Consider the following 15,221-nt stretch of genomic DNA (forward strand, 5'->3'; position numbering starts at 1 on the left):
ATGAGCCACAAGGCACAGTCAGTTCCTAGAGATGTTGCTAAAAGCCAAAAGTGCTAAGCATCTCCCAGGAAAGCTTAACACCACAGATTCCACTTTTTCAAGTCAGTTGTAGGTTCTTTCACTGGGCATTGATTTAAAGTATAAATATATATGAGGTCTAACTCCTAATCATATGAATAAATCAATATCCTGGGAAATACAAGACTTCCTTGTTTTCACTTATCTTTATTTTTTCAACTGCTGTACATTATCTGAATTTAAATGCATATAATCATAATAGGAGCTAAGCATGAAGTATTGAGCCATTGCCACTCAAACAAAAGATGAATCTTCTCTCCCAAGATAAAAGCATTTACCTCAGCTATTTTATAACACTCCTCTCTGTTTTATCAAATCACTTTGAAATAATTCCTTCCAAACAAAATTGATTTCTAATCTCTCCTGTTGCCTACTAGCTGGCTCCAGGTCTAAGAGACCTTGGGATACTGTCATCCTACAGACTCTTCTCTGTTTTCAATTCAGATGGTAGCAGCTCTTTAAAAGTACCTTGATCCTAAAAAAATAATATGTGTATATGGCCCTGATTGATAGAGCTCTTATTTTACTTTCAAGTTTCTGCAGCCACACGGAATTCTTCTAATAGTAATTTCATTATTGGGGGAAAAAACAGTTGAGTAAATAAAACACCAATACATACACATTTCTTTCAGCGAGAAAATGTGTGATTTTCCATTTACAATGATTACCTGGGAAGTGAAGACCCCAATACTCCAGTTTCTTCTACCATTCAGACATAATGTCTGAGTACTACTCTACCATTCAGACATAATGTCTGAGTACTACAGTTTCACATGCTCATGAGGAAGGATTTATGGATGCATCATATTGTTTCCTTTGCTTCAGAAACACTTGAATAACAATACTTCTGGTTCTCAGATGGATGCCATGTGTGCAGCGTTCCCTCCAAACAAGTCCCCCAGGGATCTGATGCACATTTGTTTTACTGTTGATAGCATGTTCCCCATAACTTCAGATGCTCCACACTGAAAGGAAGAACTTGGTCTGCATCCTCATGGAACCCATGAATCTTGTGTCTCCACAAAATATCATCAGTGGAGAAGATTAACTTGCAGGGAGGAGGTAACAACACAAGAAGAAAACACCCTGTTGGAGACAGACTCCAGCGGGTCTCCTTTACTCGTGGAGCTCCTGTGGGACACAAACCCACAGCCTATACATCTGCAAAGGCAGAAGGAGAAAGCATCCAGTCTCCATTTTTTCATCCTCTAGAAATATTTCATCCTCTTGAATAATTTTAATTCCAAAATTTTTGAGGTATTTGTCCACTGCAGAGGGAAAAAAAAATACAGAACAGGAAAACCATCACAGTCTCCAACTTGCTGCCAGCCATCCTTGGCTGGAGTCCTGAAGCTTCACTGAGAGCCAGCATGTGATGCTCTGCACAGAGCACAGCAGCCACTGCTGTGTATGGCAACAGCTGGGCTGTAACATCCGCCTCTCATTGTAGTAACACTTCATTAAAAAACATAGAAAATGCTCAAAATATTTCCATGCCTCACAGCCTGTATCTGGTAAACCGATTAGAAAATTAAATGATCTGTTTTCTTCAGGTTTTCTGGATTAAATATACATCATAAAGTGTGCAAGAACTACTTGAGTGACATTCAAATCCCAAATTCAACTCATGAAATGTAATTAAGTGTCATAGTTATGAGCAGTGGTAACACTGCATGTTACAGCCTGCATTTGAACAGATAGGAAATAAAAAGAAAAACGTGGTTTGTGTCTTCATTTTTTTAAGATATATACAGTATCAGATTACACATCAGACAGTGATGGGAACCGTGTGAGGGTATGAAATACCGATCGCAGCTTCATTCCATGGAGGAAAGGATGACTCCTGAAGAGCTGCTACTTGATTCACTACCAGCTGAAACTACAGGATTAAATATCAATACACTGATATTTCATCTTTCATCCTGACTCAAATCCTATCCTGGATTGAAGGCAAAGTCCTCACTGCCATTCATGGAACTTTCTATGGACAGGGCCTCAATTTGTCACAAAACACCTGTTTCTAAGGGTCATTTAAAATGTTATCTTTCAACAGCCTAAATGAACTCATTCACTTGAAAAATGAAGAGCTTTAGGAAGTCTTTTTATTTGCTATTTCAGCTAAGTAACATACGAAACCAAAGTGCATCCTCAACTCATTGTGAAGGGCTAAAGAGAACAACTGTGATAGGGACTGATCTCCTAAAATAACTAAATCAAGAGTGACTTCAATATGCCATTCAGCTTGCCGAGCAGACTGTGGCTGATCTTTTCAATTTAGATCAGAAGATCTTTTCTTGGTTATTGCTGAGATATTTACATAAAAGACGCGACATTTTCTGAGGGAATAAAGATGTACGTACCAAAAGGTTGAAAATAATTGCAGACTCAAAAACTAGAATCTCCTGTTTCTAGTGGCAGAGTTACAAAATTAGCTTGTGATGCTCCTGTTACTCCATCACTGTCAATTGTGAGGGTTAATAATGATGCAATCCCTGTGCAAACTCAGCCTGGTGGTTTGCATCAAGCAGTGCAAGATAGATTACTATCAAGTGCAGAGTCCTCTTCCTCACACACCAGATCTGGAAAATCATTGCAATTTCATTCTGGAAAATCACTGCAATTTCTGTGTCTCCAAAGAAAATTGTTTAATCATCCACATTTCAGTCAATGATATAAAGCTGACTTACTGTTACACTAATTGTACTAGTTATATGGATTAAAACAGAGTGCCTAAGAGCTTTATTTTTCTCCCCAAATGTGATACAAGAATTGAGGAGGAAAACAGCAAAAAGAAATTTTGCAGCTGATTCCCTGGAACCTATTTTGGCCTAGCCATGCAGCTCATCTGCCATCTAGTCTTGAGATTAATAGAAGCAACTGAATCTGATCACATCCCGGCAGTGTGTGGTGAGAATGAAGGGAAATGGGGGCAGATCTCCCCACACAGTTGTGGTGTTCTTCGGGGCAAAGGCACTTCCTGAACATGGAACTGTATCTCCCCACTGGACAATCTGTTTCTCCTGATAGTCTAAACCCCATGAGGACTCTAGGGTGCATTTTCCATTAAGAAAAGGATGCATTACAGCAAGTCTTTGCACAGCAACAGCACCTTATTTTTAAGTACCCTATGACTGGGGCACACTGTGACTGATTCCAGTCTTCCACAAAGAAGTCAAATGCCATCAAGGTGTCACAAGGTTAAATGCGTGCAGGATGGATCCAATACCCTACATTTTATTTATGGTATATCTGTGTTGCATATAAATTGGCACAAGTATGAGGAAATATGAGCATCTTAGCATCCTTCAGTGCCAAATGCAGACATGATGCAACATAGTCATTTTCTCAATTCAACACAACATACAATATGCCACTCTCCATCAAGCTAAGCAACTGAAATGCGCTTCAGGCCAATGGAAAAATCCCTAAAAATAGCTAAGCTGTTTCTGGGCAAAAGGAGAAGTATTCAAAATTTCCTTGAAATGGTTCCCACCTGGGTTTGCTGGAACAGCAACATGAACGCTCAGTGACAGGAAGCTCACTGGTAAGGAATTGTCCCCTGAGTATTACCCTGCTTTTCCAAAAGCAGTGCAAACACGGCTTGTAGCAGTTCTTTAAAGCACTGTACATGAAAGCTGCTCTCTAAACTGTTTAAATGCTCCATTGTGAAGCACTGTATTAGCAGCTTTCTGCTGCTCAAACACCTTCAGATTGTAATATATTATAACAGTGCTATTCTCATAGAGATCATTTTACAAATACAACACAAAAGACTGTCACATGAGAATCTACTAAACTGTATCAAGGAAAATAAACACTCACTGCAGAGGGAGTTGCTTATTTTGCTAAGACATTTTATAGTGCATTAGCATAAAAATACTACTTCTGTCTTTCAGGTTCACCCACAGCAATGCTTAAGAGCATTAGATGTGTTACAAATACAATTATTTTGGCATCATGATTATTTATTAATACATATTTGCAAACTTTCTAGGCCACTATTCAGCCCTGACATGCAACCTGAGTAAATTACAGAATTTTCATAATTGAAAGCAGAGGGAGAGATGGTTCTTCCACTTCTCATACATGTCACTGGCATGCAGGTACAAGAAAGCATGTTCTGCCAGATCTCGTCTTCCCAGAAGCTCATGGAGGTCCTGAAGAGGCTGGAGGTGTCTAGTTTTCCTGATGGATATACATAGAAGCATAGCATTGATCATGTCAACCCTCCCTGGAAACCGTGTTATCTGGTATGGGATAGTCTTATCCCACATCCTTCCTTCCTTTTTTTTGCAAATGTCCTTGCTGCCATTCTCCTTGAGGCTGTTCTCCCCATTATACGGTCAACCACCATGAGTAAGAGATACGCCCAGGGCTTCACCAGAAACCAACAGCAGAAGAGAAACTACAACACAGATTGCCCATATTTTAAACAGTTGCATTTATCTATTGAGCCATTCTTGTCCTCATCCTCTTCGGTGCCACTTAACCCACCATCCTTCGATACAGAGCCATCCTATCATGAAAGCTTCTGCAGGCTTTTGTAGGTCCCTGGATGGAGCAAGGTCTCCTTGCAAAGATCCTTTCATGAGCAGGACTCATGGGTTCAACCAGTGTGGATGAGAGGATTGCTGCAATACTCCTCAATTTTCAGTCATAGTCTCTTTCACGTTCAGATAGCTTCACTGCAGAATGTAAAAACCTTACACAAGATTAAGGATAAAAATTTCCATTTTTATGGTATTTTTAGCTTATATTTCATTTTCCAGGCTCCAGTTGGCTTGAACTGGAGCCACAATGCTTGTGACGCTTCAAACACAAAAAGGAATTAAAAAATGTGACAATTCTTAAAATGTGTTTCTTGTTGTATAACAAATTCCCAGAGTTGTAGATTAAACTAAAGGGAACAGGAGTCATAATGTGGGGATTATATAGAATTTCACTTTGTGCTGTGGCAAAAAGTTAATGCTTGCCTTGTTCTAGTCAGTAAGTAGAAAAGATATTTTGCAAGAGCACAACACATAGCTTAGCTGATTGGAAAATTCAGGCATATATGAATCAAATATTTTCCTGCACAATTTAGTGAAAGCTAATAACAAAAAAGTGTGAGGTACTTCTGCTCCTCATCTGCTCAGCAGAATTTAGGGCAGAACTACGGGCACAACTCCTTATAATTTTATCAATATTTTTCTACTTGATGTCCCTCCAGATAGCTCATCCTAAGGAATCTACCTGCACACCTTAGACATACACAATTCAATACCTTGGTTATTAGCTTTTTCTTTTCTTTTGTGCTAGTTTCTTAAAATTATACCTTGACCAAGTTCTTATGTGTGTCTCATAGAATTCTGTTAACAAGAAAATGGATCAATAGCTGGAAATCACACTTTTTCTTATTACAAACCCAGTCATTTCTGTTTAAAAGACAGAAGCATAAGTAGGGAAGCTGAAATCAAAGGGAAAGAAACGAGGTTTATTTCATTTGGGCTTTTTGGATTTTTTACTGCAATTCACTTTTAATCACATCCTGAAGTAGGGTAATAGCTTAAAATCTAAAAGAGGTGTTGAACCCAAACTTTGCCATGAAGGCCTTCAAGCTTTTCCATGCTTGTTTACGCGTGAATGGATTCATCTGCCCATCTTGCTCTCAGCGGCTGCCCTTTAGTTGCCTGTTTAAGTCTTCGGAGCCTAAATCGCATTTGGAGTCTAAATTGATTGAATCAAACAACTTACACTAAAAATTGTATTAAATTGTCATGTACATTGTCTGTTGTCTCAGACTGCAAAGGCTTTGGAGCTGGGGTGTTCTTTTTATGTTTAAGCATCATTTTGATTCAAGCAATTCTCTAGCTTGTATGTGCATTCAAAACAAACGTAATATATGTTACTGATTGTCAAAAGTACCTGAATCCTCTGTCTTACACCAGCAATATGAAATGAAGAACAATAAACAGTTGTTCAACTGCAGACAATGAGCCTAAAAAAGTAATGTTTTGTATATTTATACTGGCAGCTAAATGGGCAGGGAGTGAATTAGCAGAACCCCACCTGAAGGAATTCACGTAGAAAAACAAACATTTATGATAATTTTTTTCTTTTATTTTTTTTCTCCTCAAGTCTAGGAAAAATCAGACTGCTATGAAATGAGGTAGAAGTCCAATTCCCATTTCCCCATGCTTATCAACAACAAAAGTTGGATTTATCTCTTTTTTTTTGATAAATCTTTCATTAGGTGGAATACATGTGCATTTTCTTTAGGAGACCGACTTTCCCCTCCCTCTTTAAAGGCAATCCCTGTGAAGGAAATTCCTTGGGCAGAAAGATATGGCTTCTTGCTGAATGGCAAAGGACAGTATGAGCAACATTGGAGTTGGTCTGACCTGTGGTTAGGCTGTGGATGGATTGTCTGGGCCATCCATCTAGTTTTGGATCCAGGTGCTAGTTTTGTGGCCACCTTACTGCCCTTGAAATGTTGAAAGTTTGTTTGATTTCATATGGCCTCCTATCAAGACTATCTCTGAAGTTAAAAGGCTGCTCCACCTCTCATATGCAGCATGCAGTGACAGAAAAGCAAATTAAGTAGTGGAAGGAAAGGGAAAGGGGTTTAACTTTTGAAGTGTCAGTGTACACTGGCTTACCGGAAAAGAAAAAAGGAATTACACAGAGAAGCCTCACTAGGACAGAGAAAACATAAAGTCCCCAAGGCAGGCAGTCACAGTGATACTGGCTTTCTAAGAAGCTGCATTTAAGTGTTTGTTTTCTAAAGTCACTCAAGTACTTCTTCCACGTCGGGAGTGGACATGCCTTTTCCTGCAGGTAGTATGGGTCGTTGCAGTTTTAACAGATGAGGCTTTAGTTGCTTTATTCTGTGGGACCATTGAAAAGCTGTATTCTTTAAGGAGAGCCAGTCACTTATTTAATCTATCATTTTAATAATAATAGGATGATGCAATTTATTAGCACCATAATATTGATAGTGGGTTAGAACTGGCTGTTACTTGATGGAAATATTTAGGCATATATTTTCAGTTTTGTTACTATTCCTCTAGCAAGTTCATCTATTGCATTATTTTCTAATACCAAAAAACACCTGAAGACTAGATATAAAAGCTGGTTTTTATTACAAAGAACTTAACTGCAGCTTTTAGAAGTTATTGAGTTAACTCACATATGTCTGAATATACCCAAAAGGTGGATGTGTGGGTTCAATACTTGTCAAGAATGGTAAGACTCAGTCTGTGTTTGCTGTATTTTGTCATCCAGGTTTTCTTATCTCTAATTCCATTCTCTCTCCCAAAAGCTGAGAAACATTCATATTTTTTCAACAATATCTGGATGCTGGGATTTCTGGATGTCTGACAGTTGGAACAGAGCTGAAGTGCAGAGGCACACAGCAATGTGGAGGGAATGCAATCCTCCTAGGAATGGGTCACTACACCTGCACAGAGACATGATAGAGTTAAATTAGGTGCTACACACTCACAGGATGATACAGAAAATGGTATCCCTGTGGGTGTGTTTGAGTACCTTGTTTTAGGAGTAACCTTTAAGAATTTAGTAGGAAAGTTTCCAAAATGTTCTTCCAGAATAAGTGTAAAAATGTAGAAAGCTTCGAACAGGAATTGTTATGCATATATGCCTTTGTCAAAATACAGGTTACTCTGGATCTTGTACAATCAGAGGATATTTCTTCAAGAAAGACAAGTTCTTTTTGAGTATTAGCAGTTTTTCCATTGCAGAACAGTCAGACAGTTCCTGCATCTAAACAATTTCCTGTATATTATAAGTTTTTTATACTTCCTGTACGTTTGAAAGTAGTGGAAAACAAAATATATTATTTTGTTAAAGGAAAGCATTAACCTAGAACTTGCTGACACCGTCTTGTGGTTTATACAATATCCCCAGCCTTTAGCTGATTTGCAAAGTTCAAATAGGAGCAATAAAAGATGACCCTTGCTTGGACAACCAGTGTACTACAGAAACTGATCATGTGGCTATGTAAGCAGCTTGGTATGAGGGGGAGGGGAGAGGCTGAGTTTACCAAAGCAAAACAAGAGAAAGCGCAGTCAATTCTGAGTTAAATATACTTCCTTGTGTCTTGCCCTGAAGGCCTTCAAACTTTAGCATCAATGAGCTCCAGTGCAGGAACTTGGTATTGTTTGTGGCTGACAATGTTTCTGGAGAAGCCTGTCTCACAGAACACTCTGCTGACATTGTCCTTAAGAAGTCAATAACATTATCAAAGGAGTCTTTACCAGAAGTTAGATGATTAGCTTCTAACAACCCTAATTTCTCTATTCATAGGTTTGCTAAAGGTGCTTGGAGTACTCTTTGAGAAGTATGATGCTATTAATTAGTTATTATTTCTTACATGAAACTGATGGAAAAAGCCAAAATTCAGTCCATTGTTTTTAATCAGATGTGCTAGTGATCAAGATCTGACTGAAACAATAAATTTCAAGAGCTGCATATGTTAAAGAGTTATTAAATTTGTATAATGAGTCTCAGTGAATGGGCTGTCTCCTAAGGAGAATCACTTCTACATCTCATGAACATTGCTATGATTTTTTCTGTGAGATCTCTAGTCTGCCAGTCCCTCCAAGGTCTTAGAGTTTGTTTCTGCTCTTTAAAGCCAATAACACAATGTTTTAATATCACCTCTAGTATCAATGGTGACTGTTAGTCCAAGTAGATGTGGGACCTGTCCTGTAAACCAACCATGTTTATCAGTGTCCTGGAAGAGTTGCTGGAGTACTCTTCCATGAAATTTGCAGATGTCACCAATTGAGGGTGACCACTGCACCAGGGGCCCATTTAAGAGATGGAGACAGGTCCTCCAAAATAGTATATGTTGGGAGGACAAGAGATAATCAGAAAGTTTTGGGCTGGATATTGGAAGAAAATTGCTCCTCATGAGGACATTGGGAAGTGGGATAGATAACCAAGGGAGGCTGGCTGGTATCCAGAAGCGCAGCCAGAAGTTTTAAAAAGAGCTTAGAAAAATCCTGAAACATTCCCCTCTAATTTTCAAGCTGGCACTACTTTGAGAATGAAGTGAGACAGGAGACTCATTTGCTCAATTTGCTTTGATGTTGCATCTTCTGTGTATCTATCAGACATAATTTGGTTTTATTCCACTGTAAAGTATGCTAAGAGCTTTGAGATGTGAAGAATAACAGGGCTGAATGATTTCAACAGTTGTTGAGTCTTTTTTTACCCTTAGTCTTGTTTATGTACTTGGTACCTCTAATGAACATACAACCCATTGCTGGATCCTGAGTGAGTCCTATTCTTCATTGACAAAACCCATTTTCAGCAGTTTTCTAATTTTTTGAAGATCGAGCACAGAAATATCACCATTCCCAGTAGCACAGAGTGATATGAAAATATCACAGAAACAGAGTTCATGTTACACAGGGACAGCACCATTGAAAACAGTGTCTTATTTCAAAAGTATATTTAAAATGGCCTGAAACACTTACCCTGTTGAGAAAATAAGACTCTTTAGAGTAGTGAGCTACCTTGTGAAAATTCTAACACATAGCTTTTGAAAAATCCTTGCTCCTGACACAGTTATTTCTCACTATACGCCTCCAGGGCCCAGCTGCTGCTCTCGGGAGTCACAGGTTTCTGTGTGGTCCTCTCCCACCTCTTCTGCGGTATCTGGACATTCCTCAGAAAGGCATCTGTCCATGATTACAGATCTTCCTCATGTCATGGGTCACATCACCAGGAAAGTGGGAAGGTTCAAGATGACAAACTGAGAATCATCTTTCACTGTCAACTCCATGGGATCAAAGGAAAAACAAACCCTATCTGTTCTGGCAAATGATGAAGGAAAGAGGAAAAGCACAGGCTATTAGGTTAATGTAGGCAGACAGGGCTGACCTCTGACATCTAGATTAGTTTGTTTTGCTGCAGTGTTTTGCATACTGAAATCACTTTTATCAGGGAACCTCCAAGCACTTTGGAGAACATGTAATTAAGATGTGCGACAGCTCTGTGAGATGCAATTGCAGTTGTCCCACAGTGCGGCAACCCTCACAGAGATACTAAGTTGCTCAGGTAAGTACCTAAAAGTAACTGAAGTATATTGGCTACAGTAGCCGCCAGATGTAAGGGTAACAACAGCACAGGGATTTGGTGACAGCACTACTTATACTCGGTCCAAGTGCCGTGAATGCACAGGTCAGAACTGAGAAGAAAGTTCACTATTGGTAAAGCAGTCTGGAGGATGATGACCTCAATCCAAGAGTGGAAAGTGAGGAACTTCTGACACCAGTTTTCACCAGGTAAACCTGCACAGAAAGAAACGGGAGTCATTAACCGTTGGAAACTTTATTGTGCTACAAAGGGCTTCTAAATTAGAAGTGATAATGAAACTGCCACTGCTGAAAGTAGACTTTGCTAACTGAGGTATGTAGTGAGAAAGGGGGCTATATAACCCACAAAAATAATAACTGTGTTCATTTTTAATATGCCTCATTCATCTTTGCTTAAATTAGCAGAACACCAAATTAGAGTTTAAGATGTTCCTTTTAATTTTCATTAATTAAAATAAATAGATGTTTAACCATTTCCGCTAGACTCTATTAAATCCAGTATATTTGACAAAATTTCTTTTAGGACCAAACTAAGTAACATTTCTAATGCTCTTTGGAGAGCATGAAATTATTTAGTCCTACAAATCCAGGTTCTGATCTGCAAAGGCGGCTTACCACTAAATTACTTGGACTTCCGTGACAGATACTGATGTTACTAGCTGAGATTTTCTGTTTTCCCCTAGCAGCTAAGTAATGATGAGCAGGAAGAGCTTAAATGAGGAAGACTGATAAAGTTAGTGTCCTTGGCTCTCCATTCCATGCCCATTCAATGACTTGGGCTGGGAATCAAGAGGCTTCAATATTCACAAAGCAGCCCCAGTTCACAAGCCAGCATCAGAGGTTCTTGCAGGTATGAACTCCTATAGGGTTTTTTTTTAAATCTTACAGGTCCTTTTATTGAAAATTATTTTCAGGTCCTACATGGTGGACCCAGCACTTCAGTCAATGAGAGATCAATAGATGAATTCAGAGGAAACCATACTTAGCCCAGAAGGACTCACTATACAAATATATAACTATTTCCACAGAGGTTTTCAACATAACACTGAGAAATTGTGTCATAACTTACCTACTGTCAAAACACAGCAAATTCTCTGTTTTGGTCCAAAGTCTCTTTTTCTGTGACAAAAACATTTAACTGAAAATATTTGCTTCATTTCACCGAAGAAAATAACCTGAGAGGTATGGTTGCTATTTCCATTCTCATTAGAAAAATTTGGAAGAGTCTTCTAAACCAGTAGCAATTTGAGAAGGCAATTTTGATTTTGACATGGATTCCAAAATGTCTAATGAAATAAAATGTTGGTATTTGTTATGGGAACACAAAAGTAAATCACAATAATCATAATAAGAGTGAAAGGTAAAAAAAGATAAGAGGGGGAAAAAAAACTAAAGAAAAGACAGCTTTGCTTAGAGGAGGAGAACTTTCCAAAAAACAGCATTAGAAGTAAGAAGTGACAGTTACATGAGAAAAAAAATGGAAATTAGGGAAGAGAGAGACAGAAAACATGGGCAAAATGGCAGAGGTGCATTGCACAAACTCTGGTCCTGAGGAATGGTCACTGAGGAAATGAGGTAGCCAAAAAATACAGAAAAGAGAGGACTTAATAGTCAATTTGATGAAGCATCTTGTAAAGGAAAAGAAACGGGCAACTGAGAAAAAAGCTAACAGACAAATAGTTCTATGAAATCAAAGAAAATATGGCATGCACATGAAATACTAACAGAAGAGAGAAAGCCAAAGCACAGACCTTTGCCAAGGGATCAAACCCTGGAAGATTCATCTCATCAACAATTGTGAGGAGCCTTTTTATTTTTATTTTCTTATTCCTGCAAGAAGATATAAACCACATGTTTTATATAAGAAGCAGAGAGGGAAATATATTACAACATTCAATTTCTCCTGGGGAAGAAAGGATGCTATAAAAAAAAAATGCCTGAACAGTTTTTTTCCCAGTATATACAGGGGTGCTGGAAGTGCTCTGTAGAACTAAAAGTACAAAGCCTCTCTACCAGGCTGATCTACTGAAAAGGTTGTGTCACCATTGGCCAGATTCAAATATGCCTGTGAAGCCTGAATAGTTGTGATGGACTCAGAATCACTGAAATCAATGAAGCTATTCCCAATAATGAATTTTAATCAGGAAATTGTAATCTGATTCCAAAAAGAGCTGTAAAGTTGACAATATACCTCTTTCTTTTTCACAGTCTTAAGTTAACTTTGCAACTGTCAATGTTTTACAGACCCTCACAAAAAAGGTAAAGCAAGAAGAACAGATATACTCTTTTGGGATACATTTGATTGCTAGCTGCTCATCAGGATCTAGGTGGGCACTGTTTGCTGATATTCCAGCTCTAACAAAATATTGGAGAAATTAATTTGTTTCTAGGATTAAAATTAAAGAAACAAATGAACAGACTCAAAACAAACAGAACAAAAAAAAAAAAAAGCAAAACCAAAACAAAAGCTGTCTGCCATGGTCTGTACAGTACTCAAGTACAAACACTGTACTCAGTCCGAGCTCTGAGTGCTCACAGGGGTTGACAAGTTCAGCTGATGTGCAGAATTGAGGCCAAGTGGCACACAGAGTCAAGCCCCTCTCCCACATCCAATCCTGCGAGATTTCATCTGGCAATGCTTTCCCTTGCCTCCACCTTCTTTCATGTCCTCAAAGTACAAGAGGAAGCAGAAGGGATTGCGCCAAATAAATCTCATTACAGTCTAAGCAAAGTGCTGGCAGGGCATGGGAGCTGCTTGTCACAGCTTGGAGTTTTGCTCATTTTCAAAGCAGTCCCTTCCCTTTCTGCCCTCCCTATTCACTTTTTAAGCACTGACTGATCTGTGATTGGACACAAAATCTTTGAAACTGGAATGAAGCTTTTGTTCGTGCCTTATTTTAAGTATCCATATTTATGAAGCCGCTTAATCTACATTTTTTAGAAACTAACCCCATTGCCATAACTGAATGCTTCATTTGAGGAAGCTGTAAATTTTCCAGAAGCAAGAGATATTGCACTTTTTCCTCATTGTAGCCCTCTCTTTTGTGTCCTGCTCTCTTCTCCTATATGACATGGATGTGAACTTTACCTTCACATCACACTATACAACATTGCCACAGTACACAGAGGTATTTTCTACATAGTATTTTGCTCTAATCCAGCTCCCCTTTTCCAGCTACCTATTAAACTACATCATTATTGTGTTTCTGATTTGATCTTGAACAAAGTGATGCCAAAGTATGTGGAAATACAGGCTAGAGATGCATTGCCTTTAGGCAGAATCTCCAAAAGCAGTAAGATCCAATCTCAACTATTCTCAAATTTATTTTGCAAGCAAATTGCCACAAATAAATAGGAGCATTTTAATGGAATACTTCCATAGTATACTTTAAAGAGATGGAGAGCCTAAGGAGATTGACCATAACAGAACCCCGACAGCTGAGAGGAGGAGGACATTCCCGGGAAAGCTGTCGCTTAACCTCTGTGTACTCTTCCTTGTATAGTGTAAGTGTTGGTCTTAAGATAAGGATAGGATCGATTGGAAGTGAGTCCTGACCAGGAACAGTGTCACATCTTACTCTGTTCTTGTAGGTATTGTACATATGTTACTTCCTGTAAATGCAAATAGGGAAGCACAATTTTACAAACCTAGAAAAACAAAACCCTAACACACTGCTGGATTTCCCAAAGACTCAGACACAAATATCCACATGAGAATTTTTGCTACTTTTTGGTTTTTTATCATTCCTGTTCCAAAGATTGAAGTTAAACATGACACTGTAATTGTATGGGCATTTGAACAAAGAGTGGCTCTGAAATTTGGCTTCACCTCATATATGTACACATATATATGTATATGTATATGTCAGAGCCAATGTACAGGGTACAGGAAGGGTATATACTCAGATGTAGAAGAGGAAAGCAGAGAACAGTCTGTTACTTTCCCAGGCCAGTGAAACCTGCTCCCAAGAGAAATTTAAATTTGTTCAAAGTGAAGCACTGCCAACATATGCTGGCATATCAGAAATCAAGGGCTGGGAACTGCCTTCACTGCTGTAGCTTGGGGCAGGGGGAGGGGACCTAGGCTTAGGAGGTATGCAGTTGTTGAGCACACAGGGATGGATATCTGAGAGCTGCAAGCTTGATAATTTTCCATGACCTAAGCAATGATTAAAGATTTCCATTCCTCTTAGATTCAAGTGTCACCCTAAGGCTAACCTTCGTTGTGTCAATGGCTGTGTATACATGCCAGAACTCCTGAAATCCCTGTAATTTTAAGAAAGATGTATATAACATTATTCATGGGAATGGGTGAGTACCTTCATTTATCAGACCAGAACTGATTTCCATTGAAATAGCATTTCTCCCTTTTAACCCAGTTAGTAAATAAACACTAACTAATAAGTTAAGTAACATTAAACTATATTAATAGCAACCTTTTTCTTTTCTTCACAATAGCAATTTGTAGGCTCAGAAAGGGAACAGTGAAGTATTACATTACACAGCATGTGTTTCTATGGAATTCTTTGGAATTCTTAAGGGAAAACAGAGCCATATCACCTGCCAGGAGGTCTGCTAGGGGCCAGCAGACACATGCAGTACCCAAGTCACTCCAACTGGATTAACTAAGGACTGCAAGAAGTTTCAATAATGTACATTTGCAGGCCATTTTTTTTGATTTAATGAACAATGATAATCAGTGAAGAGGTTCATAGTAATATTTACTGTTCTGTTGCAATAGATTTACCATGAAAACTTGGAATTGCGATTTACTCAGGGCTTAAAATAATCTTTAGTTTTGCAATACCCAGGTATCCAGGAACAGCAATATTTTAACCATAAGAAGGCCTGTAGGTAGTGTTTGTCATGTCAAGCTCATGATATGTGCTAATGACCATTACCTCTGATATTCCTTTCGTCAACAATTGTGAGGAGCCTTTTTATTTTTTTTTTCTTATTCCTTCAAGAAGGTATAAACCACATGTTATACAGGGTTCCCTGTATTGATACCAGTACAATGTAAACAGAGCGTGAGTTATA

The 15,221-nt window shown here is 38.6% G+C and overlaps 1 long non-coding RNA gene across 2 annotated transcripts in view; it reads right to left on the reverse strand.

Moving 5' to 3' along the window:
* Positions 1–205: 205 nt before the first annotated feature.
* Positions 206–15,221, reverse strand: part of LOC121657377 — a 37,586-nt gene continuing 22,570 nt past the window's right edge. For both annotated transcript variants that reach the window (XR_006013595.1, XR_006013596.1), the window contains 3 exons: positions 11,933–12,011; positions 11,251–11,467; positions 206–10,376 (listed from right to left, as the gene is read on the reverse strand). This is a non-coding gene — a long non-coding RNA (uncharacterized LOC121657377). The remainder of the gene's footprint in view (positions 10,377–11,250; positions 11,468–11,932; positions 12,012–15,221) is intronic.

Source organism: Corvus kubaryi, unplaced genomic scaffold (genome assembly GCF_017639235.1).
Source record: "Corvus kubaryi isolate FWS band 111438036 unplaced genomic scaffold, C.kubaryi_AGA036_p1.0 split1-37296, whole genome shotgun sequence".
Lineage (NCBI taxonomy): Eukaryota > Metazoa > Chordata > Aves > Passeriformes > Corvidae > Corvus > Corvus kubaryi.